The 23,673-nt window shown below is 37.7% G+C and overlaps 1 long non-coding RNA gene across 1 annotated transcript in view; it reads right to left on the reverse strand.

Moving 5' to 3' along the window:
- Positions 1-23,673, reverse strand: part of LOC310725156 — a 278,325-nt gene that overhangs the window by 75,613 nt on the left and 179,039 nt on the right. The gene's annotated exons all lie outside the window — the stretch shown is intronic.

Raw genomic sequence — 23,673 nt, forward strand, 5'->3', positions numbered from 1 at the left:
ATTGCCAAATCAATTGACCACTTTTTTCATCCTCATTTCCTGTTCCACCCTGACCACACCCCAGTTTTTCACTTCTGTTTCACACCCTTCACTTCTTGGGTTCTTGCCCCAGACGTTCGTTTTCAGTTTAAAAAGCCACCTTTTTATCAGTTGTGCTAAGCTGCAACCCTTAACCATTCACAGAAGATGTTCTGTAATTAACCATGCAAAGCAAATTTAAGTCCACTATTTACTTCCAGTTTTTTCCTATACTTCCTGTTCCACCTTGACCATGCCCCTTGTCTTTATTCACACCTGTTCTCTGGTTTTGTTCTCTAACATGCAGAACTATGCAGAACAAAAAAAAAAAAAAAAACAGTTCATACAAAAAAATTGCAGCCATATTGTTTCCAGACTGAAAGGAATATAAAAAAATGTATAAATTAAATTAGATTCTTGTTCACTAAATCTTGTTAGCGTGACCAAAGTTAAATACGCTAGCTAGCCCAATGTGGAAAATAGAGCTAGACTTTACTGCTGTGAGCATGCTAGCAGCCAGGAGTTGTGTTAGCGTGTTCCACTTTTCATCAGTGTAATGATCTAGAACCCTGCAGAACGCGTCTCAGACCTCAAAAGGCAGAGTTACTGCACGGCGGTTTTGTGTTAAATTAGTAAAAATGAATGTAATGATTCGCTCAATTGAGACAAGCCGATTATGCTAATTGGCTAAGCGTCTGGCTGCAACCGTTTTTTTCCAGACTGGACAGATCTCGCTCAGAGGAATGAAAACCTCAAACTCAAAAGATAAACATACTGATGAGAAAAAAAACGTGGTGACAGAAAAACTCTACCATCTCTCCATCTGTAAACCACACATATCTCTCTCTCTCTCTCTCTCTCTCTCTCTCTCTCTCTCTCTCTCTCTCTCTCTCTCTCTCTCTCTCTCTCTTTTTCCTTTTTCCTAGTAGTTCTCCTTCCTTGGAACTGTTACTTCATTTTTGATAAACTTTATTTTATATCTTTTTTCTCACTCTTATTATTCTTTAAACCTTTTCCTTTGTCCTTTATTTATTGTTCTTCTTCCTTTCTATCTCCACCCATCAATCTGTATCTCTTTTCTGCTCCAAATGTAATTCTGTATCTTTTTTTTTATTCCTTTCTTTTCCTTATTATGTTCCCTCCTTATTCTTTCCATCAGATTCTTTTCTCTGTGTTTGCACACACACAGTGACAGCTCCATGTTCAGCTGCATGATTGAGTGATTAAGTAATTTCTTTCTGAAACTGAAGCTCACAGTGAGCAATCTCAGCATGTTACATGTTTATCCTTCCTTCTGTAGTTAAAAGAGAGAAAGACAGAGAGAGACAGACCGGGAGAAGAATAGACAGATAAAGATAGCAAAAGAACATGAAACAATACCCATTCTTTTTTGCCCATTTTCTAAATCTCTCTCTCTCTCTCTCTCTCTCTCTCTTTCTCTCTCTCTCTCTCTCTCTCTCTCTCTCTTTCTCTCCCTCTCTTTTTTTCTCTCTCCCCATCTGTTCTTAATTTTCTTTACTAATTGCAATTTTTTAAAGTTACACTCATCTGTTTTTTTTTTTAGACTTAAAGATGTCACTCATACTGGTATCAGTGTGTAGACATAGCTGCATAGCTGTGTGTGTGTGTGTGTGTGTGTGTGTGTGTGTGTGTGTGTGTGTGTGTGTGTGTGTGTGTGTGTCTGTGTGTAAACTAGGTAAGTGTGTAAACTAGGTAAGTGTGTGGAACTTTAAATTATTCCATATTATTATTCTTAGTACTTAGAACCTGTCAGGCATTTGGTATCTTAACTACTTGAAGAACCCTTCAGGATCCTTTGAAGCTCTTGTGGAAATATTGCACACTGTTTATACACATTCTTAGAAGACCATTTCTTCAAGGGTTCTGCTAATGTTCTATTAGCAAAAGTTTCCGTCAATGAATTTCTATAGGGAGAACCTAGAGAGGAACTTAATGAGAGTGTTAAGTTGCCCATTTTATACACACACTTACAAAAAAGTTCTTCAAAGGTTCTTCAAGTTCCAGAAAGGGTTTGATGTGATGTGTATTATTGATAATATAAAACTTGAATGGTTTGGTAATCACCCTGAACATCTAATGAAGAAGAATTAGGGTTTGTTGGATATTTAAATTTAGGGATATGGGTTCCAGATTAAGGGTTCTTCTTGAAAACCATTATGGTTGGGAGTCTACTGCTGTTTGGTTCTAAACTGTAAGAGTCTACTAACAAACAATTAAGAGTTCTCTTAATTTCTTTGCTCCACATTCTCAATAAGAGCCATTAGGGGACCTGTGTCCCAATAACATGAACACTTCCTATCTAGGGAACCTCTTATCTGGAAGGAACAATTATGGAGGTGTAGCGGAGAAGTGATGATTGGGATGTGTCCTGAACAGGAAACGATAGCATATGGAGCCAGTTTTAATTTTAGTGAAAGATAACAGGATATTTCTATCTCTCCGTCTTTCCCGTCTTCCTTTTGAAGCATCTGGAGAACACGTGTATCACGGTCCTTTTAGTTGTGTAAGTGTTACTAATGAGAACCTGCTACTTCTGTTTCTCTTTCGCATCTTCCATTCTTCTCTTTTTTTTTTTTTGGAGGCATAACTGACTGTCACAAAGAGGGAGAGACAAACAGAGAGGAAGACAGGCAGAGAGAGAGAGAGAGAGAGAGAGAGAAGGAGAGAAGGAGAGAGAGGGAGGGGGGAACTGATTTGAACATTAGCATTTCAGACAGATGAATAAAGACAGAAGAAGAGTCTAAGATGAGGTGAGAGGTTTTTCGACATAGAGAGGGTGAGACAGGTCTCAGTCAGAGAGGGAGAGAGTGAGACAGATCTTAGACAGAGAAAGAGATTCAGACAGGTTTCAGTCAGAGCGTGAGACAGGTCTCTTTCAGAGAGAGAGAGAGTAAAAAAAGATCTCAGACAGACAGAGTGCAAGACAGATCTCATTCAGAGAAAGAGTGAGACAGGTCTCAGTCAAAGAGAGAGAGAGAGAGAGAGAGAGAGAGAGAGAGAGAGAGAGAGAGAGAGAGAGAGAGAGAGAGAGAGAGAGTAAGACAGGTTTCAATCAAAGAGAAAGAAAATGAGACCAGTATTAGTCAGGCTAAGAGAGTGAGACAGGTCTTAATTAGAGAGAAAGAGTGACATAGCTCAGTCAGACTGAAAAAGAATGAGAAAGAAATCAGCCAAAGAAAGAGAGAGTGAGACAGATCTCATTGAGGCTGGACGAGAGCGTGAGACAGATTTCAGTCAGCGCGAGAGAGAGTGAGACAGATCTCAGTCAGAGAAAGAGAGAGTGAGACAGATCTCAGTCAGAGAAAGAGAGAGTGAGACAGATCTCAGTCAGGCTGAAAGAGAGCATGAGACAGATTTCAGTCAGAAAATAAAAGAGTGAGACAGATCTCAGTCAGGCTGAAAGAGAAAGTGAGACAGATCTCAGTCAGAGAAAGAGAGAGTGAGACAGATTTCAGTCAGGCTGAAGACATTAGAGCAGGGTGTGTTATTGGTTAAAGATGTTGTGAGTCTCTGCTTTTTAACTGGCTTTTTATTTGCAGAACCACATGAAACACTGCACAGGTTTTTGTTTTGGAATGACTTCTGTGCTAAGATTAAAAAGTGGGGCCTAGCGGGAATGTGCAGAGTTTCACACACACACACACACACACACACACACACACACAAGCAATAGTTCATGCTTCATACACTTTTCTCTTACTGAGTGCAAAGGCAACACACTCACAATTTCATTATACAGGACCACACCCTGAGTACACACACACACACGCACACACACACACACTGCCTGCTGGAACTCATTTTCATTTTTATTATGAGTAGAACACATTTCAGAACTTTTTCTGTCAGCGTGAAAAAGAAAAAATGTTTTGAAACACACTCGGCGTTCATTTCCCGTACTGTCTTACACTCTGACATCTCGAACCTTTTAGGGTTCCTCACGTGTGCTTTCAAAAGGTTGCATGAAACTAAAACTTTACATCTTCAGCAAGTTCCAGCCGCCTGAAAGGCTTGTGATTATGAACAGTTTGTTGTAATCATTGATTATTATTAATAACATTAGGTTTTAATGATGAATATAATCCTGGTGGGAGATGTGGATGTGGTTTAAAGCATGCATATTTGCATATTAATGAATATTCATAAGCCCAGACATTGTAAAAAAAAACTGAAAAAAAAAAAAAAAAAGATTTATTATTCTATACTTTACATACTTTTCATGCACTACACCTATTCTCTGTGTGCATGTGAGTTGTATGTATTAATGTATACTTTTAAGTGTGTGTGTGTGTGTGTGTGTGTGTGTGTGTGTGTGTGTGTGTGTGTGTTTTAGTGTATGTAGTAATGCAAGTTTTTTTTTTTATTTGTGTGTGTGTGTGTGTGTGTGTCTGTGAGTGTGGTCAGGTGTCCTATGGGTTCTCCAGTATGGGTTCTCCACAGTACCACGACACCATCACTCTCCTCTTTTCTCCCTCACTCGCGCTCCTCTGCAGAATTTATATCACTTCTGAGCTTACACTGTCTTTTTTCACTCATTTTATTGCTCATCTGTCCAGTTTCTCAGCCACTTTCTGTCTTTGAGGGGAGCTGAAACAGAAGGAAGAAATAGAGAGAGAGGGAGGAGGAGGGGGAGAAAAGAAAAAAAAGGGACAGAAAGAAATAAAGGAGAAAGAGACGAGTGCAGGTTTTTCTCAGCGCAGCTCTGCAGCAGATGGCGAGCACATTTTGCACATCGTTTGTGAATGATTTCAAAATCTATTTATCTATCCCGAAGAGATCGCTGGAATCCCCATCTGTCTCTCTCTCTCTCTCTCTCTCTCTCTCTCTTTCTCCCTCTCTCGCTTTCGCTCAATCTCTTCTCCGCTCATAATCGTTTCCATCCTTCCATCTCTCAGCTCAAAACAGAACAGAACAGGGAGCTCTTGGAAGGAGTGAGTGATGGTGGGGGAAAACAGAGAGAGAGAGAGAGAGAGAGAGAGAGAGAGAGAGAGAGAGAGAGAGAGACAGAGCGAGACAGAGAGAGAGACAGAGAGAGAGAAAGGTCTTGTCATACAGTAAGTTTTATTGTTGCTGTTGAACATCAGGTAGCTGAGGCCCTCAGAATGACTAAACATGCAGCTTTCACACTGTGTGTGTTGGGGGGGGGGGGTGTATATTACATTTTTAAATATGCATTTAAAGTGTTTGTGCATTTTACTGTCTGTTTGTGCATTTTGTGTGTGTGTGTGTGTGTGTGTGTGTGCGCGTATGTGCGTGCGTGTGTGTATTACAGTCTCAATGAGCATTTAATGTGCATGTGTGCATTACAGTCTGTATGTGCATTTAATGTGTCTGTGTGTGTTTTTATGTGTGTGTATTACTGCCTGTATGTGCATTGTGTGTGTGTGTGTGTGTGTGTGTGTGTGTGTGTGTGTGTGTGTGTGTGTGTGTGTGTGTGTGTGTGTGTCTCTGTGTTTGTATTTGTGGGTGTATTACAGTCTATGTGTAATTAATGTGTGTGTGTGTTTCAGAACAATTCAACAAACACTCACGTGCACTAGTTTGTTTTCACACATTCTACAGTATTAACGTAAAGTCATATGTAATTCGTCACATGTCGTTTTCTAGCCACACATTTTCCACTTATTAAAAAAAGGACATGATTTTAAAAATGTTCATTTAAAAGTACTGGTATTCTACTAACACAGCGGATTTGGAGGAAAAATCCGAAGGGGAAAAATTTCTGAAAAGAAGTTGAAAAGTCGCTGTACTAATTGTCCTGCTGTGAGCGAGAAACACCTGACGCTGCATTGTATGTACACTGTGGGGCAGGGGAAGCTGATGGAGCTGTGGGGAAACCTGGGGAGGTGTATGGGTGCGTGATGAAGAGTGTCAGCAGATCTGCCTGCCTTGGTAACTGTTGCAGCGTTGGGCAAACATTATGCTCGGAGTTTCGGTTAGGCAAACAAACATCTACTGGCGTGTCCTAACGCGACCCGGGCCGACCCGAGCCGTCCTGGAACTCATTTACAGACCGGTACAGTTTTCCGGGGGGATTTTTTTTTTCCCGGTTTTAAGCGCTGTAATTCAATTTAAACTGGTGGAAATAAGATGCTTATCGATTCCCTAGCCGCTAGCATGTGTGTGAGTGTGTGTGTAAGTGTGTAAATGATCTTTGCTAATTCTTTGTTTGTTTGTTTGCTATGTTTCATGAATGTTTCTGATAATAGATAAGCTGCTGTGTAATCTGTGAGTGTAGAGAATACCTAGCAATTATTAGCATTAGCGTAAGCATTAGCAGTGAGATGAATTCTGATGCAATGTGCTCGTCATGTCACACCAAATCACTGAAATCACTTCTTGCTAGATTAGAGTATTATTTCATTCCGACTGAAATGTACTTTTTTCCAGGTCTATACAGTGTGAGTTTTTGGATGTGTTGTCTGTTAGCTCCATATACAATCTTTGCTTTAAAAGCTCAAAGCGTAAAGGCAAGCGATCCATAAAATGGTTTTTCCTTTTAAACCAACATTTTCTTCTTGTAAATTAAATGTTGTAAATTGCTTTTTTTTTAACCAAACACTTTGAATATTATTTAGAAAATTAAAAAATATATAATTTTTATATTAATTTCAATTATTCCAAAAATGTTTATAACTTTGTATAAAAAAATTATGTATTTTATATATTTTTTAAATAATTCTTTAAAAAAAAGTAGAAGAATTCTTTTTTTTTTTTTCATAAAACACCTCTTTAAAAAAATGGAAAACAAACCAAACAAAATTATTTTCTTCAGAAAAAAAACTTTTTTAAATAATCCATTAAAAAACTAACAATTATGTTCCTAACAACAATTATTTAATTTAAATGAAATCTGCAAACAAAACAATTCTATGAATATTAAATTGTGGGGAAAAACTTTAAATAATAAATTAGTGAATAAATGCTTCATTTGTTTAAACCAGACTCCAGAGGTAGATGATGTGAAGTGAAGTGATGTGACATGATGGCGCTGAGGGGAGTTCTCCTTATGTGTGGCTGCTTTTTTTTTCAGATTTTTTATTCAAAGCTAAAGCGTGTTTAAAATTTCTACCACAACGCCGATTTACACATTTCACAGATCACGCTAGTCCACGTGTGTTTGTTTCTTTTGGTCTCAACTTCACTTTTCATCCCGCTCCAGGAGCTGGGAGTCTTCTCCGAAATAAAATAAAATGCAGAAAAAAAAAAAAGCTGTAGCTCTCCATGAGTGCTAACGCATCGTCCAGACCGTGGAGTCGTGTCTCTGCGAAGCCGTTGCTAATACCTTCTGCTGTCTCCATTAGTGTGGCGGGAAAATTATTATCACTCTGACAGAGGGGGGGAAAGTTGTTTTTTTTCCCCCAGAACGGGTCACACGGCTATAAATCTCATTTTTATTCATAGCCACAGTCACTTCAGTGGCTTTTGTCCACTGTAAACCTTTTGGGTTTACATATTACAGATTTACAGATTACAGATTTACAGATTTAATTTAATTTAAAGAACAGAAAAAACGCTTGACGCTAAAAAGCTAAAAATCTATTTTACATCATGAGATGATCAATTTTTCCCCACTTTTGGAGTGTGTGTGTTTGTGGACTGACAATGCTAGTCAGAAGCATCAAAGATTTTTAGACATGTGGCCAAAGGACAGAAGTTAACAGCCAGCTATGCTGACAAGACTAAACAGCTAGCAACTTTGTGCTGCTGATGCTAGTCATGTTACATGCTAGGCTAAATATACCCTGGGGAAAAAAAATGTCCCACTAAATGTAGGCTAATGTGTAAAAAAAAAATTGTAACTTATTTGTCATAATATTTTTGGAGGTTAATGAAAATGTAATTTATTTGATAAAAAATGTTATTATTTTGTAAGCAATATTTTTTATATTCTTTAATAAAAATTAATGGGTTTTTTTGTTATCCTGAGAAAGATTATTTTTTAATCTGAAAGGAAGATTTTTTATTGTAAATGTGTAAACCTTTATCTCAAAAAGAATAAAAAATGAACAAAAACAAAATAAGGAATAAGGAAAAAATAAATAATTCAATAAAGTAAGAATAATTTATAAACAACAACATGAGCGCTGTGGTTGGAAATGTACCCACAATGCTCCAGTAGAAAACTGATATTTGAGTGCTAGTAATATGTTTATGAATGTATTATTCTTATATATAACCACGTGATGGTGCACAGCGTGTAACGGCGGCCCAGTGACATCATTTCCTTTACAGCTGTCAGTATTTTTCTCTGTAGCAGCGTTGACGTTCCATGAGACACGCTGATCTGATAATTGCGGTTCTCTCAGGAGCTTTACTCTAACTCCGAGAGACGGACAGAAAGCAGAAACGTGCTTTAAAGTCCGTTTCAGGGTTTTTTTGGACCCGTCCTCGTGTTTGGATTGACATCGAAGACCGACACGTTTACACCATAAGCCGGATTTGGCAAACGCGAACCTAGCACCAGGCGGCCTCGTTTCGGCGTTGTCGCTAGCTTCCTCTGTTGTGAGCTGATGAGAGGAATGCAAATTAAACACTGCCACTGCTTTCTATCACGTTATCATCTCGAAAGCATTTTATTATATACATACTACATAAATACCTGCCACAAATTTACGCTAGTGATCACTACAATAACATTACCCAGCTAGTTATGTTGTAATGCAGGTTTGCTAGCTTATGCCTTTGTAAACTAACACCAAGCATGGAGCTACTGATGCAAACATCATGTAATTGTCTCCAATGAGCCAACAAAAAACTGCTCTTTTAAGTGTGTGAGGTTCTTAGCTACAGTAAATAAATAATGCTTAGCATTTAAAGTGCTAATTATCTCACATTTACATATTGTTAGCTAGCATGCTAGTAACCTGTGTGATAACACCACATAGTTACTGGGTCACTCACTGGTGACAAACAGAGATGCTAGTCACTGCTAGTTAGAACAGAAAATGAAATGCTAGCTCAGCCTTGTTTTTTGGAAATGTCTAAACTCAAATATTTAATGCTAATCATGCTATCTTCAGGTTGTATCAGGTTGATGATTAGCTGAACAGTCGGATGGGGTTAGTTTTTTTGGAATGCATATCTGTTCTGGCATGTTTTGTAATTGTGAGTGATTCTACAGGTTAGGTGCTCAGATTTGGTCGTGTCTTTATGGGGTACGAACGCTCATCACACTGAAAACTTTACACACTTGCAAAATTTGTGAATGTGGTTTTGGGTGATTAGCAGAGCACATGACTGTTGCATGTTCTAGCTGTGTTAGAAAATCAGTATCTTTCCTAAAACCCCGCCATGGAAGCACCACTTTTTGGATCAGATGGGGCATCGATCCCAGAGATACTCCCAGAATCCTTACTTTACCTCCACTCTACGTCTAAAGCTACTCTAATCCAAACACAGCTTTAGGCTCCGCCCACCTTGTTGCCACCTGTTGCTTTGGGAGCTAAAAAAACCCCCCAAAAAACTCAGGTCCTGTTTTGAGACTTATGGAAACAATTATCCTGAAATAACCGCTGGATCCGTGTTGATTCCTCTGAATAGTTTTAATCGCGGCACTGATGATCAGATGATGACCTAAAAATTGTGCGGTAAACACATTCGCTCATAGGCGAACGAGTGGAAAACAAAAATCACGGATTTGATTACGTGAACCTGCCGGGCCTGCTGTGTTGACTGCAACACTTCACAGCTCATTCCTTATTTTCCCTCTGACTGTTGCTATGTTGACAAAATATTATTCCTACGAGTTATGTTTCCGTCCTTGAGAAACACAGAGAGAAAGAGAGCGAGGGAAAGAAAGAAGAAGGAAAAAAGAGCGAATGGCAACTTCGAAGCATCCAGAAGTCGAACAGAGGGAAGAGGAAGCCAGATCTTTAATCACTTCCATATCTCAGCGAGCGAGAGTTCCCATGTCGACATGAACGCTTTCGCAGTGCCAGTCGCAAGAACGCAGTGACATCATCATTCTCATCATCATCATCATCATCGATGCACGACAAACTGCTGTGTGTGGTTGTCTGCAAATGGATGTCTTCCTTTTAGCCAGAGAGAATTATTTTTGTCTTGGTACTGTTTACAGCTCAGCATCTACACTCGTTTCTGATTGGTTGCTTCTCTGCTCGCTCTTCCTTTCCTAAAAGGCTCACGTGACATGCACAATACAGACATGTGTAACACGGGCGTGAACACCTGTAAGCCGTTAGCATACTTTTATATTGCGTTCCATAAGTATTCCCTACCGCAAATAAAAAAAATAAACAGACCTGTATTGGGGACATTGTACAGTTTTATTGCTGCATGAGACAAAATGAATCCTTTTTTAAATAATTTATTATAATTAGTTCATTATTTATAAATCATTTGTATTAGAATGTCTATTTTAGAGATTACGTGTATTTCTATGCAAGTTACTAGATGTTAAAGTCATCTAGCTAGCTTTTCGGCATTGTGGCAGCTTGTTAGTGAAGGACTTAAAAGGTAGCTAAAGGTCGGTAACGGCCTGCTAGAGATTGATGATAATGTGTTCTCTTTTCTTTGCTAGCATGCCAACAAACATTACAATAAAGTGGGCGATGAGGAGAATCTCCGTGCCCGCGGTGTTTATCGTGCTCCACTCGAGTGGATGAAGCTGTAAATCAGGGCAGATGAGACTTTTATGTGATGTATTCATGCAGTTCAAAGCGCAGGATCCTGTACACCAGTCAGGAGCCTTTGATTTTTTTTTTTTTGCGCAGCCCAGGAATGCCGGAACAGTAGCTTGCACAAATCATATGGATCGTCTCAACTGGGGAGAAAAACACACACATACACACACACACACACACACACACACACACACACACACACACACACACACACACACACACACACATTGGGGTAATAAATTGACTCCAAGCGTGAGTGTGGCTGTTCTGTGTACTTTCCTCCTGTATGACCTCTAAAAGTTTTTAAGGTAAAACATGGTACAAAAATACAGAACATGAAGCAGAGTAACTGTCAGTATAAAGTTGAATGATGGTCATAGATCTGACTCAGGTTTAACTCTTATTAACTAGTGCATAGGTTTGCATAAAACCCAAATCTACAGCATATCGCAACCTGAAACGTACAATCAAATGGTTATTTCATTCCATTTAAATTTTTTTTTATGACCTCAGACAGACTCCAGGTGAGTGAGAATTTTGTATCAGTTGGTTCAATTTCAGTTTAAATATAAAACTAATTTAAATAATAATTTCTGCATGTCCAACACCCCAAGACCCTGGTCTAAATAATTACTTTTCCAAATGTAAAAATAAATAAATAAATAAATAAATAGATAAACAATATAAATAACACAGATTTTTATAGTTGTTGGTTTTTTTTTACAGCTTTATTCTAACACTCAAAATCACTTTAAAATCACTGCTTATAAACCCACATAAAATAATAAACAGTCATAACAATGTGTTTCACCTTCACAAAAACACAAAAATCACTGTGAAACATAAACACGGCCGCATTATTAATGAATTAAATAAAAGATAAATAAATGAATATGAATGGAAAGAAAATTAAGAAAAACACACTTTTACAATACTTTTTGTAAAAAAAAAAGCATACAAAGTAAGAAATAAGTAAAAAAAACAATAAACGAACGCAGACAAGAAAAAAAAGAAAAGAATAACAGAAAAGAAAAAGGATCGAAAGAAAGCAAACGAGAAAGAAAGAAAGACAGTCAGCTGGGGATCTTTTTTTTATGTTTACACACATTTTTGTGTTAACGGATTTTGGATGTCTTGATGGGGTCTTGTACATAGTTCTAGTCTTTCAAATCAACACACACACGTCACTGGGCCTCTTCATGGATGAAGCTCTTTAAAGAAAATAAATTTCAGATCTCAGTGTTTAGGGTGAAATTACAGAGCTGTTACAAATAACACTTTTTTTGGTACACATTTTTAATAAAATTTTTCTTTTTTTTTTGTGTCTTTTGTTATTGAAAGCTCCCAAAGAACAATTTAGTTTTCTGGACATGTTTCACACAGTCATGTAAGCGTGAGCGACATTTGGCCCTGGCTTTATTGCAGTGGGTTTAAGTCCCTGCCCTGTACAAATATTGCATTTCCATGATTTCCTCTTAGCGCTTTCGCTCACACAAACGTGCACAAACGTCCAGGCGCTGGAAGATTCTTATAATCCTTGGCCCCTCCAGCTGCGGGGACGACTTCATTTACAATTACTTACAGCCAATTAGAGCAGGGATACATCTACAGGCATACACACACAAACACCAACCATATGCACAAAATGTTACGCCAAGAAAAAAAAAACCTGGAGGGAGAGAAGTGTCTCAAGTCCCTCAAGATGCCCTTTGTCACCCTGAATGGACTCACAACCCCTGAAAGAGGCATTAGAACATTAAATGCACCCTGGGTAATATATACCTTTGTGTATATATATATATATATATATATATATATATATATATATATATATATATATACACACACAAAGGTATATTTTTTTATTAAGACATTGACATTAGGAATGTTTATTTTTCACGAGTTCAAAATAAATAAAAAGTTTAATTGAGTGCTCTGGATTTTGATTGGTCAGAATGTGTTGCATTATTTTCTCAGACAGTTGTATTTGAATGTACTGTACTATAGTAACGACTCGTTCACAGGCACAGTGTGTGATATCATCAACGTGGTCATCGTTCCTTTAACATGTAAAGAAGGAGTTTCCAGTGTTAGCACAAACGTATATGTTTATTTATTGTCTTTCGGACAGAGAAGTTAACTTTTGTTTTTGTTTTATAGCATGAATTAATTTTTGTGAAAGTTTTGCACCATAAAAATGCATTAATAAATGGATAAAAATATACATGTAATGAAAGCCGATGGTTATCACATTTCTTTTTAGTTTGTATCTTCAAAATTCTTATGAATCCCAAAATGTGTTCAGTTTATAGGTTGATATTTTTTTTTATCTAATGTTTTTATTTATGTTTTTTAGGTATTCATTTACTATAATATCTCACTCCTGCGTGTCAGAAATGGCTTAAAGGCACTGAGGTTTATCGTGAGACGTGTTCTTCAGCATGTCAGGATGTCAGATTGTGTTTTGTTGACCTCTGTGACTGGACAATTCATCATTTCTTTTTTGTTGCTGTCCAAGCAAATGAACACCAAACGTGTGTCCTGAAGTCTGAGATTAATGCGCAGGGCTAGCAATCTATCTGTGAAAAAAAAAACTCTACATTACTCACTTTGACTAACAATTCTGTTAAAAGGAACTCCTTTTTTTTATATTTAAGTTTAACTTTTTGTTAAATTCATATTTTTTTATTTATTTGAAATTTTTAATCAATCATTTATAATGCAATTAAAATGTAATTGGTAAGACCTGAACCTTGCTCTGTGTGCTGTGAAAATATTATTTAGATGATCAGCTCTAAAAACACAAATATTATTAAAATTATAATTAAAATATTGATAACAAAATCAGACTTCATGAGCTGTGAATCAATGAGTGACTCAAGCTTAGATCAAAATTATTCTCTGCATATGTCTGATCCGAATCTCTGAAAATGTCAGTTTTCAGGATGAGTCTGATCCAAATTTCTGGATAGGTCAGTGTTTCATTGTGAGTCTGATCTGAGTCTCTGGATATTTCAGAGCTCAATACGAGTCTTATCTGAGTCTCTGGGTGTTTTAGTCTTCAGTATGAGTCTGATCTGAGTCCCTCGATATTTGCAATTTTTTTTGTGAGTCTGATCTGAGTCTTGTGGATCCCTGGTAAGGAGCAGCAACTGATGAAAAGGAAGTGAAGACCAGGAAGTAAAAGGTGTTCATCTGAGACCCCGCAGCGTGTTTTTTATGAGTGGAGTTGTGTTTTTTTTGTCGTTTTTACACACCGTAGCGTTTTTTATGAGGTGAAACACGGGTCTCGTTTCTTTTACCTGAGAGGGAAAAAAAACAGTAATATAAAGAAGAGGATTGGAACCAGATGCTCTGAAAGTCCACACACACACGCCCAGTGGAGCATCTCCCCTGTGACCCGTACACCAGTGTGATGGTATATAGAGGAGATAAGACGCTCTAATGTTTCAGTGCAATTGTACACTAACATAACAGAACAAAACCTACAGACTTTCAGCTAATTAATTAATCACTGAGCTCATAATTAACCTTCTCACTATCATAACATCAACATCAGCGTTTCCTCTGAGGGCTCACATTACATTCAGAAAGAGGAGAGAACTACCACCCACCCCCACCCCAGTACACACACACACACACACACACACACACAAAGCAGACAGTGTGTCTTTAATCAGGGCGACTGAAGATATCATGGAGATAAAAATTCCAGTTCCCAAATGGAAATTTGTGTGTGTGCATGTGTGTGTGTGTGTGTGTGTGTGTGTGTATATGTGTGTGTGTGTGTGTGTGTGTGTGTGTGTGTTAGAGAAAAAGAGAGATAGATATAGAAAATATTTGATGAATGAAAGGATCTCATATCATTTTCATCACATTGCTATGATTAAGAGGACATTCAGTCCACACAAATACAACTCTGTGTGTGTGTGTGTGTGTGTGTGTGTGTGTGTGTGTGTGTGTGTGTGTGTGTGTGTGTGTGTGTGTGTGTGTGTGTGTGTGGGAAATTTAAAAACAGCAGCAGGCCACAGCTGAGATTTTACTATAAACTATTTTCAGAACTGTCTCTTTGATTGATTCAAACACAAACACACACACACACACACACACACACACACACACACACACACACACACACTTGTTTCTTCACTTGCCAAGATTGCTAATTTCACTCATGGGGACTGTGTTTGTGTGTGTGTGTGTGTGTGTGTGTGTGTGTGTGTGTGTGTGTGTGTGTGTGTGTGTGTGTGTGTGTGTGTGTGTGTGTGTGTGTGCACGTGTGTGTTATGTTTTCATGCTGTTCTTCCTCCCCCTGAGGTGGTTGTGTGAACAGGAAGTCATCCCCATAAAGACACAAATAGAAACACACGTGAGAACAAAGTTGTGGAGTCTCTTTCATTTTCTGCATCATCATCATCATCATCATAATTACCAGTACCATCTGATTTTCATCTTTATCATCTTATTCTTCATCATATTCATATTTCTCATTGTCATGATATTTATCTTGTTCTTCATCATCACGATCATTAATACCATCATGATATTTATCATCTTATTCTTCTTCTTCATCATTAACATCTTATTCTTCATCATCCTCATCATATTCATTACCATCATGATATTCATCATCGTCATCATCATATTCATTATCCTCATTATCCTTATTTTCTTATCATCATCATCATCATCTTATTCTTCATCATCTTCATCATCCGATTCATCATTACTATCATAATATCATTATAATCATTATTATCATTATCTTATAATCATCATCATTTATTTCATCAGCATTATCATCTTTTTGTACATCTTCATCATCATATTCCTCATTATCATCATTATCATTATTATATTACTGTATAGCGTCATTTCCAAAGCAAACATAATACAAACCCGATTCCAAAAAAGTTGGGGCACTGTACAAATTCTGAAAAAAGAAAAGGAATGCAATAATTTACAAATCTCATAAACTTATGTTTTATTCACAATAGAATATAGATAAAATATCAAATGTTAAAAAGTGAGACATTTTGAAATGTCATGCCAAATATTGGCTTATTTTGGATTTCATGAGAGCTACACATTCCAAAAAGGTTTGGACAGGTATTAATAAGAGGCCGGAAAAGTTAAATGTACATATAAGGAACAGCTGGAGGACCAATTTGCAACTTATTATGTGGCAGTGTCTCTCAGAAGTCAAGATGGGCAGAGGATGACTAATTCCCCCAATGCTGCTGCAAAAAATAGTGGAGCAATATCAGAAAGGAGTTTCTCAGAGAAAAATTGCAAAGAGTTTTAAGTTATCATCATCTACAGTGCATAATATGATCCAATGATTCAGAGAATCTGGAAACAATCTCTGTGCGTAAAGTTCAAGGCCAGAAAACCATACTGGATGCCCGTGATCTTCGGGCCCTTAGACGGCACTGCATCACATACAAGAATGCTACTGTAATGGAAATCACAACATAGGCTCAGGAATACTTCCAGAAAACATTGTCGGTGAACACAATACACCGTGCCAACTCTATAGGTCAAAAAAGAAGCCATATCTAAACATGATCCAGAAATGCAGGCATTTTCTGTGGCAAAGTGGAAAACTGTTCTGTGGTCAGACAATTAAAAATTAAAAAAAAAATTTCGGAAAACTGGGACACCATGTCATCCGGACTAAAGAGGACAAGGACAACCCAAGTTTTTATCAGCGCTCAGTTTAGAAGCCTGCATCTCTGATAGTATGGGGTTGCATGAGTGCATGTGGCATAGGCAACTTACACATCTGGAATTCACCATCAATGCTAATAGGTATATCCAAGTTCTAGAACAACATATGCTCCCATCCAGACGTCGTCTCTTACAGGGAAGACCTTGCATTTTTCAACATGACAATGCCACACCACATACTGCATCAATTACAACATCATGGCTGCGTAGAAGAAGGATCCGGGTACTGAAATGGCCAGCCTGTAATCCAGATCTTTCACCCATAGAAAACATTTGGTGCGTCATAAAGAGGGAGATGCGACAAAGAAGACCTAAGACAGTTGAGCAACTAGAAGCCTGTATTAGACAAGAATGGGACAACATTCCTATTCCTAAACTTGAGCAACTTGTCTCCTCGGTCCCCAGACGTTTGCAGACTGTTATAAAAAGAAGAGGGGATGCCACACAGTGGTAAACATGGCCTTGTCCCAACTTTTTTGAGATGTGTTGATGCCATGAAATTTAAAATCAACTTATTTTTCCCTTAAAATGATACATAGTCTTAGTTTAAACATTTGATATCTCATCTATATTGTATTCCGAATAAAATATTAAAATGTGAAACTTCCACATCATTGCATTCTGTTTTTATTTACAATTTGTACAGTGTCCCAACTTTTTTGGAAACGGGTTTGTAAATAAGTTTTTTTGGTTTTTTTTGCAATGCTTAGGCCTGGGTGGTGTTTTTCTGATTATTGAACCAGATGTGTTTATTGGGATATCCAAACATGTGGATATTATTTTGTAATTTGTGAATATTACTTTCCCTTAATCTATAGATTTTTAATACTTTATTTCTCAAGGTGGAATGCTCTTTGGTAGACCATGGATCTTTCAATAGAAAGAATTTATCAGAAAGATGTGATAGTAACTGATGATGCACACGTAGAGGCCAGTGGGAAGTGTGTACTCATTAAAGCAGTTTCTTGTGTTACCTGCCAGCTTCTACATTACTTGGGCGGGGGTGGGATACTTATGCAATGACTGCAATGTGTCACCTTACAATCAATGCCTTTGACTTCCAGTGTTTTAAAATGAAATATTAAACAGAATGGAATTTCAGTGCAACATTGAAAATGCATTTCTATGAGATCAGCCGTGTAAATATTTTTGCACTATATATACAACTTAACATGCTAACATTGTACTAGATCTGTACAACTTCTATTGACTGGTTGCAAAATGTCAGGAAGAAAAGACCAGACATTGCTGAATAATCATTTGGGGGTGAACGAGAGGAACGCAAGAGAGAAAGAGTGCAGCAGAAGGGCTTCCGTGGCAGGAAATGGAAACTCTGGTGTGTCCGCACTCAAATTCGATAAATTACCCAGAATTCCTGTGTGGAAGTTTGCGGTCTGTAGTCGCTCGGCTTTTATTTGTGAAGTTGGCGTGATGTGTGGAAGCTGAAACACGATCGCTTGCTGCAGGAAAGATCTGGGATCAGAGATATCCTTCTTTAGAAATAAATAAATATATATATGTAAATACACATTGACTCACACCTCATTCATATACACACACACACACACACAAACACACACACACCAACATACACATATAACTAAACACACACATACTGTAACTTCACAGACAACTAGATACACACATAACTACACATTCACATACTGTAACTACACACAGAAGTTTATAAATTAATATATGAATATTTTTATAAATATATAAAATTCACAATAGAACACAGAACATATCAATTGCTTAAATTGAGGAAAGTACAATTTTAAGCAAATAAATAAGGTCATTTTTTATTTGGTAGCTGCAACATGTCTAAAAAAGTTGTTACAAGGCATCAAAGGTCTGGAAAAAGTACATGTAATTAAAATTAAACAGTTGGAGAAACATTTTAAAACTAATGAGGTTAATGGGCAAAAGGTCAGTAAGATGATTGGGTATAAACAGTGTATCTTAGAGAGGCCCTCAGAAGTAAAGATGGGCAGCGATTCACCAATCTGTAAAAGACTACAAGTCTACAAATTGTGCAATGATTTTAGATAATGTCACAATTCCAAATTGCGAAAACAGTTAAATATCTAATGATTTACTGTACATAATACCATCAAAAGTTTCAAAGAATCTGGCGAAATCTCTGTGCACAAGGGACAAGGGCAAAAATCTATATTTTATATATTCGGGCCCTCAGGCAGCACTGCATTTAAAACAGTCATGATTCTGTAATAGAAAGGTGGGGGGGGGGGGGAGAGAGAGTGTGTATTAATGTAAATGAATATTTATGTATGTGTGCTGTTTTAGTGTATATTCATGTGTGTGTGTGTGTGTGTGCGTGTGTGCGTGTGTGTGTGTGTGTGTGTGTGTGTGTGTGTGTGTGTGTGTGTGAATAGAAAAACGCAGGTAGACTGCAAATTTACTGCCACACCAATTTTTACTTTTTCTGTAAACGCATATAAAAGTTTATAGAGCTTGTAAAGTGCCCACTGTGTAACACCACAAGCTTCTGTTACAGAGAGAGAAAGAGAAAGAAAGAAATGGAGAGAGAAAAAGGGAGAGAGAGTGAGAGAGAGGTCTTAAAAGTGAAAAAAAATAAAGCTACACAAAAACACAGAAATGAGGAATGATAAAAAGGATATCTATTATAATTATAAAAAAGAAAGAAAGAAAGAAAGAAAGAAAGAAAGAAAGAAAGAAAGAAAGAAAGAAAGAAAGAAAGAAAGAAAGAAAGAAAGAAAGAAAGAAAGATCGATCTCTGGAAAAAGAGAAAAGACATTTATGTGACTGAGAATTCACCATTATACAGGTGTGTGTATGTGTGTGTGTGTGTGTGTGTGTGTGTGTGTGTGTGTGTGTGTGTGTGTGTGTGTGTGTGTGTGTGGTCTTCCATAGTGATTGCTATATGTCAACTAGCAGATGTACATCGTACTTATCCTCTGACACACACACACACACACACACACACACACAATCATTAGAAAGAAACCTCTGGTCTAGTAGCTGTAACTACGAAGCTCCCTTGAGACGCTGCTTCATTACTGCGCTCAGAAATGTCTTCTTTCTTTTAGATGGGCAGGTGCACCACACACACACACACACACACACACACACACACACACACACTTTCTGCTGGGAAAATGCTAATCATAAAGCTGCTCCTAATTCCCGTTCCGTCGCTCACATGCCAATCATCAGTCACAAATTGATTGCAGGTTTTCCCTTCGACATGTTCGGAGCGAGGGGGGAAGAGGGAGGAGCAGGTAAAAGAGGATAGGAGAATCACACACTCGAGACAGACATGTGTAATGCTTGCACACACACACACACACACACACACACAAACACACACACACCAATTGAGTACAAAACAGTATAAATCACACCTGCATGAGTGGCCAAGTGCCAGAGAGAGAGAATGAATAGAATAGACTTCATTTGTCACTAATACTTTTACTATTACAGCACAGTGATATTATTTCTTCACATATCCCAGCTTGTTCGGAAACTGGGGTTAGACATGATACGGCACCTCTGGAGCACAGAAGTTTAAGGGCCTTGCTCAGGGACCCAAGAGTGGCAGTTTGGCGATACCGGGGCTTGAACCCCCGACCTTCCGATCAGTAGCCCAGCACCTTAAACATTGAGCTACCACTCAAAGAGAGAGAATAATCAAAAGGAAAGAATAAGGAAATGAGTACAGCAAGGAGAGAGATGGTGAAGAAAGCAAAAAAGAAAGAAGGAAAAATTTACAGAAAAACACAACTGTATGAGTTACATTTCTTTCTGTTGGTGATCTCTGTTGTTTTCTGTTCATTTTTCTTCCTCTCTTTTTATTTCATTTAGAAAACAAGCTTTAAAGGAGTAAACGAAAAAACTGTATAATTCTTGACTAATTCTTGATTGGTTTCTTGAATTGCTGATCTAAAATCCCCCAATTTATCAAATTAATTATTATTTTTTTAAGAAAAAAGACTATTTCATTATTATAAATATTGTATTTAATTATTTATCTGTGATTTTTTAGTTTCAAATATTATTTTATGGATTTTATTTTTTGTACTCACCCCACTGGGTCTTAGTGTTCACCAATATTTTTATCCAGACATAAATCTGTACATTTCATTCGTAGCACTGTTTTTTCCGTCCCTCTACCGAGCAGCTCCGGAGATCATGTGATCGATATAAAGAGAGGAACAGTTCAGCTGAAGTTCATGTTTATGTCTGAAAGCCACACTGACGAGTTTTTTTTTATATTCCACTTTATTTCATGATGAAGTTCTCAGAGTTTTGCAGATGGAGAAAGGTTTGCTTCATTCCACCTTCATCATGCTAATGTCTGGAAGTTGGTTTGACTCCAATGCTGCTTTTTGGCCGGGTTACAGATCAGGTGGATGTTTAGCCACGCCGCTGAGTGATTGGAGCCGACACCTGGCATCTGCTACAAATTTGCCGAGCAGGAAAATGTCGATATGCGCTAACCTGGAAGCTGCAGCGTGTGTGTGTGTTTTTTGAGTGAGTGCCAGCGGTCTAGCAAAGTAAGGTTAACATTTCTACTCTCTGAATCACACACAGCTGCTCACAGGTGAGGGGGTGGAGGCCAAATGCATAGAGAGAAGCTTCAGATTCTTAATAGATATTCATCAATTCCAGCGAAGATCAGCATTACTTCCTGGACAGATCAGAATCACTTCCTAAGCACATACGATTCACTTCCTGGACATATCAGAATCACTTCCTGGACATATCAGAATTAATTCTTGGACAAATAATAAGTTCATGCACAAATTAGAATCGCTTCCTGGACGAATCAGAATCACTTTTGGAAAAAGATTTATCACTTCCTGGACAGATCAGAATCACTTCCTGGACAAATAATAATTTCCTGGACAGATCAGAATCACTTCCTGGACAAATAATAATTTCCTGGACAGATCAGAATCACTTCCTGGACAAATAATCATTTCCTGGACAGGTCAGAATTACTTCCTAAGCAGATCAGATTCACTTCCTGGACAGATCAGAATCACTTCCTGGACATATAATCATTTTCTAGACAGATCAGAATCACTTTCTGGACAATTAATCATTTCCTGGACAGATCAGAATCACTTTCTAAACAGATCAGATTCACTTCCTGGACAGATAAGCATTACTTCCTGGACAAATCAGCATTGTTTCCTTTGCAGATCGGAATCACTTCCTGAATGGATCAGCATCATTTCCTGAACAAATAATCACTTAGTGGACAGATCAATACTTCAGAACTGACTGAACCATTCCTCATGTAGCTAAGTCGAAGACAAAAGCACATTACTATGTCATTTATTTTTTTTTATCTATTTAATGGGGGTTTTTTTTTTCATTTTTCTTTTATTTAAATTTCTTTTCTAACTTCGTTTTTTGTTACAGTAGATTGTGTTTCGAGAGTTCTCTCTTTTCACCACGTCTTCATTACTTTCAGCCTTTTCACTCATTTTAAATGCCATTTCTTTTCTTTCTTTTCCTCCTGTGTCCAGCAGGCTATAGAAGTCGGAGTGTGATAAGTGACGAAAATAAAGTGAGCTACGGAAAATTTGTACCACAGAGAGGTCACGCTGCCTCGGAGGACTTCACTAGAGGTTGACCATTGACCTCTAGATGAAAAGCAGTTTGTTTTTGTCACAGGGCGATGGACTGGAACGACTCTCCGCTCCGGGATCTTTTCGTAATCGGATGAAATGACGCGTGTCATGAGACGCAGTGGCTGTTTTTCTCTCAAAGCTCGTAAAGAAAACACAGTAACGACAAACACGCCACAGTCTGGAGCTCAGAAGATTAAAGAGTCTTTCACTCTAAACCACAAGTGCCTGCCTACTTCCTCTTCTCCACTACTTTCTGTCTTGCTTTATTTACTTCTCACTATTTTCTTCTTCTTTCTCTGTAATTTAATAAGATACCGAAATATATGAATTGCAGCACTGACCTGCGATTGGCACAGAAGAAAGATTTTGAAGGGAAATTTTACTTCTTTTGATTCAGAGGAGATGACATTTTTAAAAACCTTTAGTATTTGCATAATTGAGAGACAGATTGATAAATAAGTGAATGGAGGGAGGAACGAATATATGGATCGCTAGTTGGAGAGAACATGGATGGATGGATGGATGGATAGATGGATGGATGGATGGATGGATGGATGGATGGATGGATGGATGGATGGATGGATGGATTCTGTAGAACATATAGATAAATGGATGAAAGTATTGGATAAATAATAATTGGATAAATAAATAAATGATTGGATGAAGAGATGGACATACTGGTTAATAGATGGACAAATCATTCGATGAATGAATGAAATGATGGATGGATGAATAAATGGATGATGGGAATGGAGGGACAGATGACAAGCAGATGAAAAGATGTAAGAGAGTATGGACTCTGGAGAAAGATGTGTATGAAAAAATAGACAGTTGGTTAATATATATTGAAGGATTGAAGGATAAATGGAAAAGAATAGCTATACAACTGAATAAACTGATTGCTGAACACACTGGTAAATGAAAAGAAGAGTAAATGGACATATGGATAGGTGGAAGGATGGTCAGATAGAGGGATAAAAAAAAATGGAGGGATGGATGGAAAATGGACCAATGAAGGAGTGGCTTGAAAAATGACTGAAAGGGTGGATGGTTGGAAGGGTAAATGAATGGACTGATATATATGGATAAAGAAAGGGATAAAAGGACAGATACATGGATGGAGGATTGACTAATGGATTGATTGAATAAAAATAATCCTGAACCTTCAGATAGATAGATAGATAGATAGATAGATAGATAGATAGATAGATAGATAGATAGATAGATAGATAGATAGATAGATAGATAGATAGATAGATAGATAGATAGATAGATAGATAGATAACAGAAATATGCAATTTTTATCTCCAAGCTTGTTTCTGTGTTGGAGTGACAATGTTCCTCAGAACGTTTCTCAGGAAGCAGAACTGGAGAAGCTGTTGACGCTTTTCTCCTTTCACACCATCCGATAAACTTTCTATAATCCATCATACACACAAACACACACATAGGGAGGTGAAGGTGCTGAAACGTGTGTGACGCAGCTCGACCCTAGAGACGTGATCTCAAACCTTCATCCTCCAGATGTACATCAGCACAAACGTGGGTTCAGCTCAAGACCCTGAAACATAGACAAAATGAAAAACAAAAGCAAGCATGTGAGCTGCATGCTCACACATCCATATCTCTCTCTC

This window comes from Silurus aristotelis, assembly GCF_946808225.1.
Source record: "Silurus aristotelis genome assembly, chromosome: 4".
Taxonomy (NCBI): Eukaryota; Metazoa; Chordata; class Actinopteri; order Siluriformes; family Siluridae; genus Silurus; species Silurus aristotelis.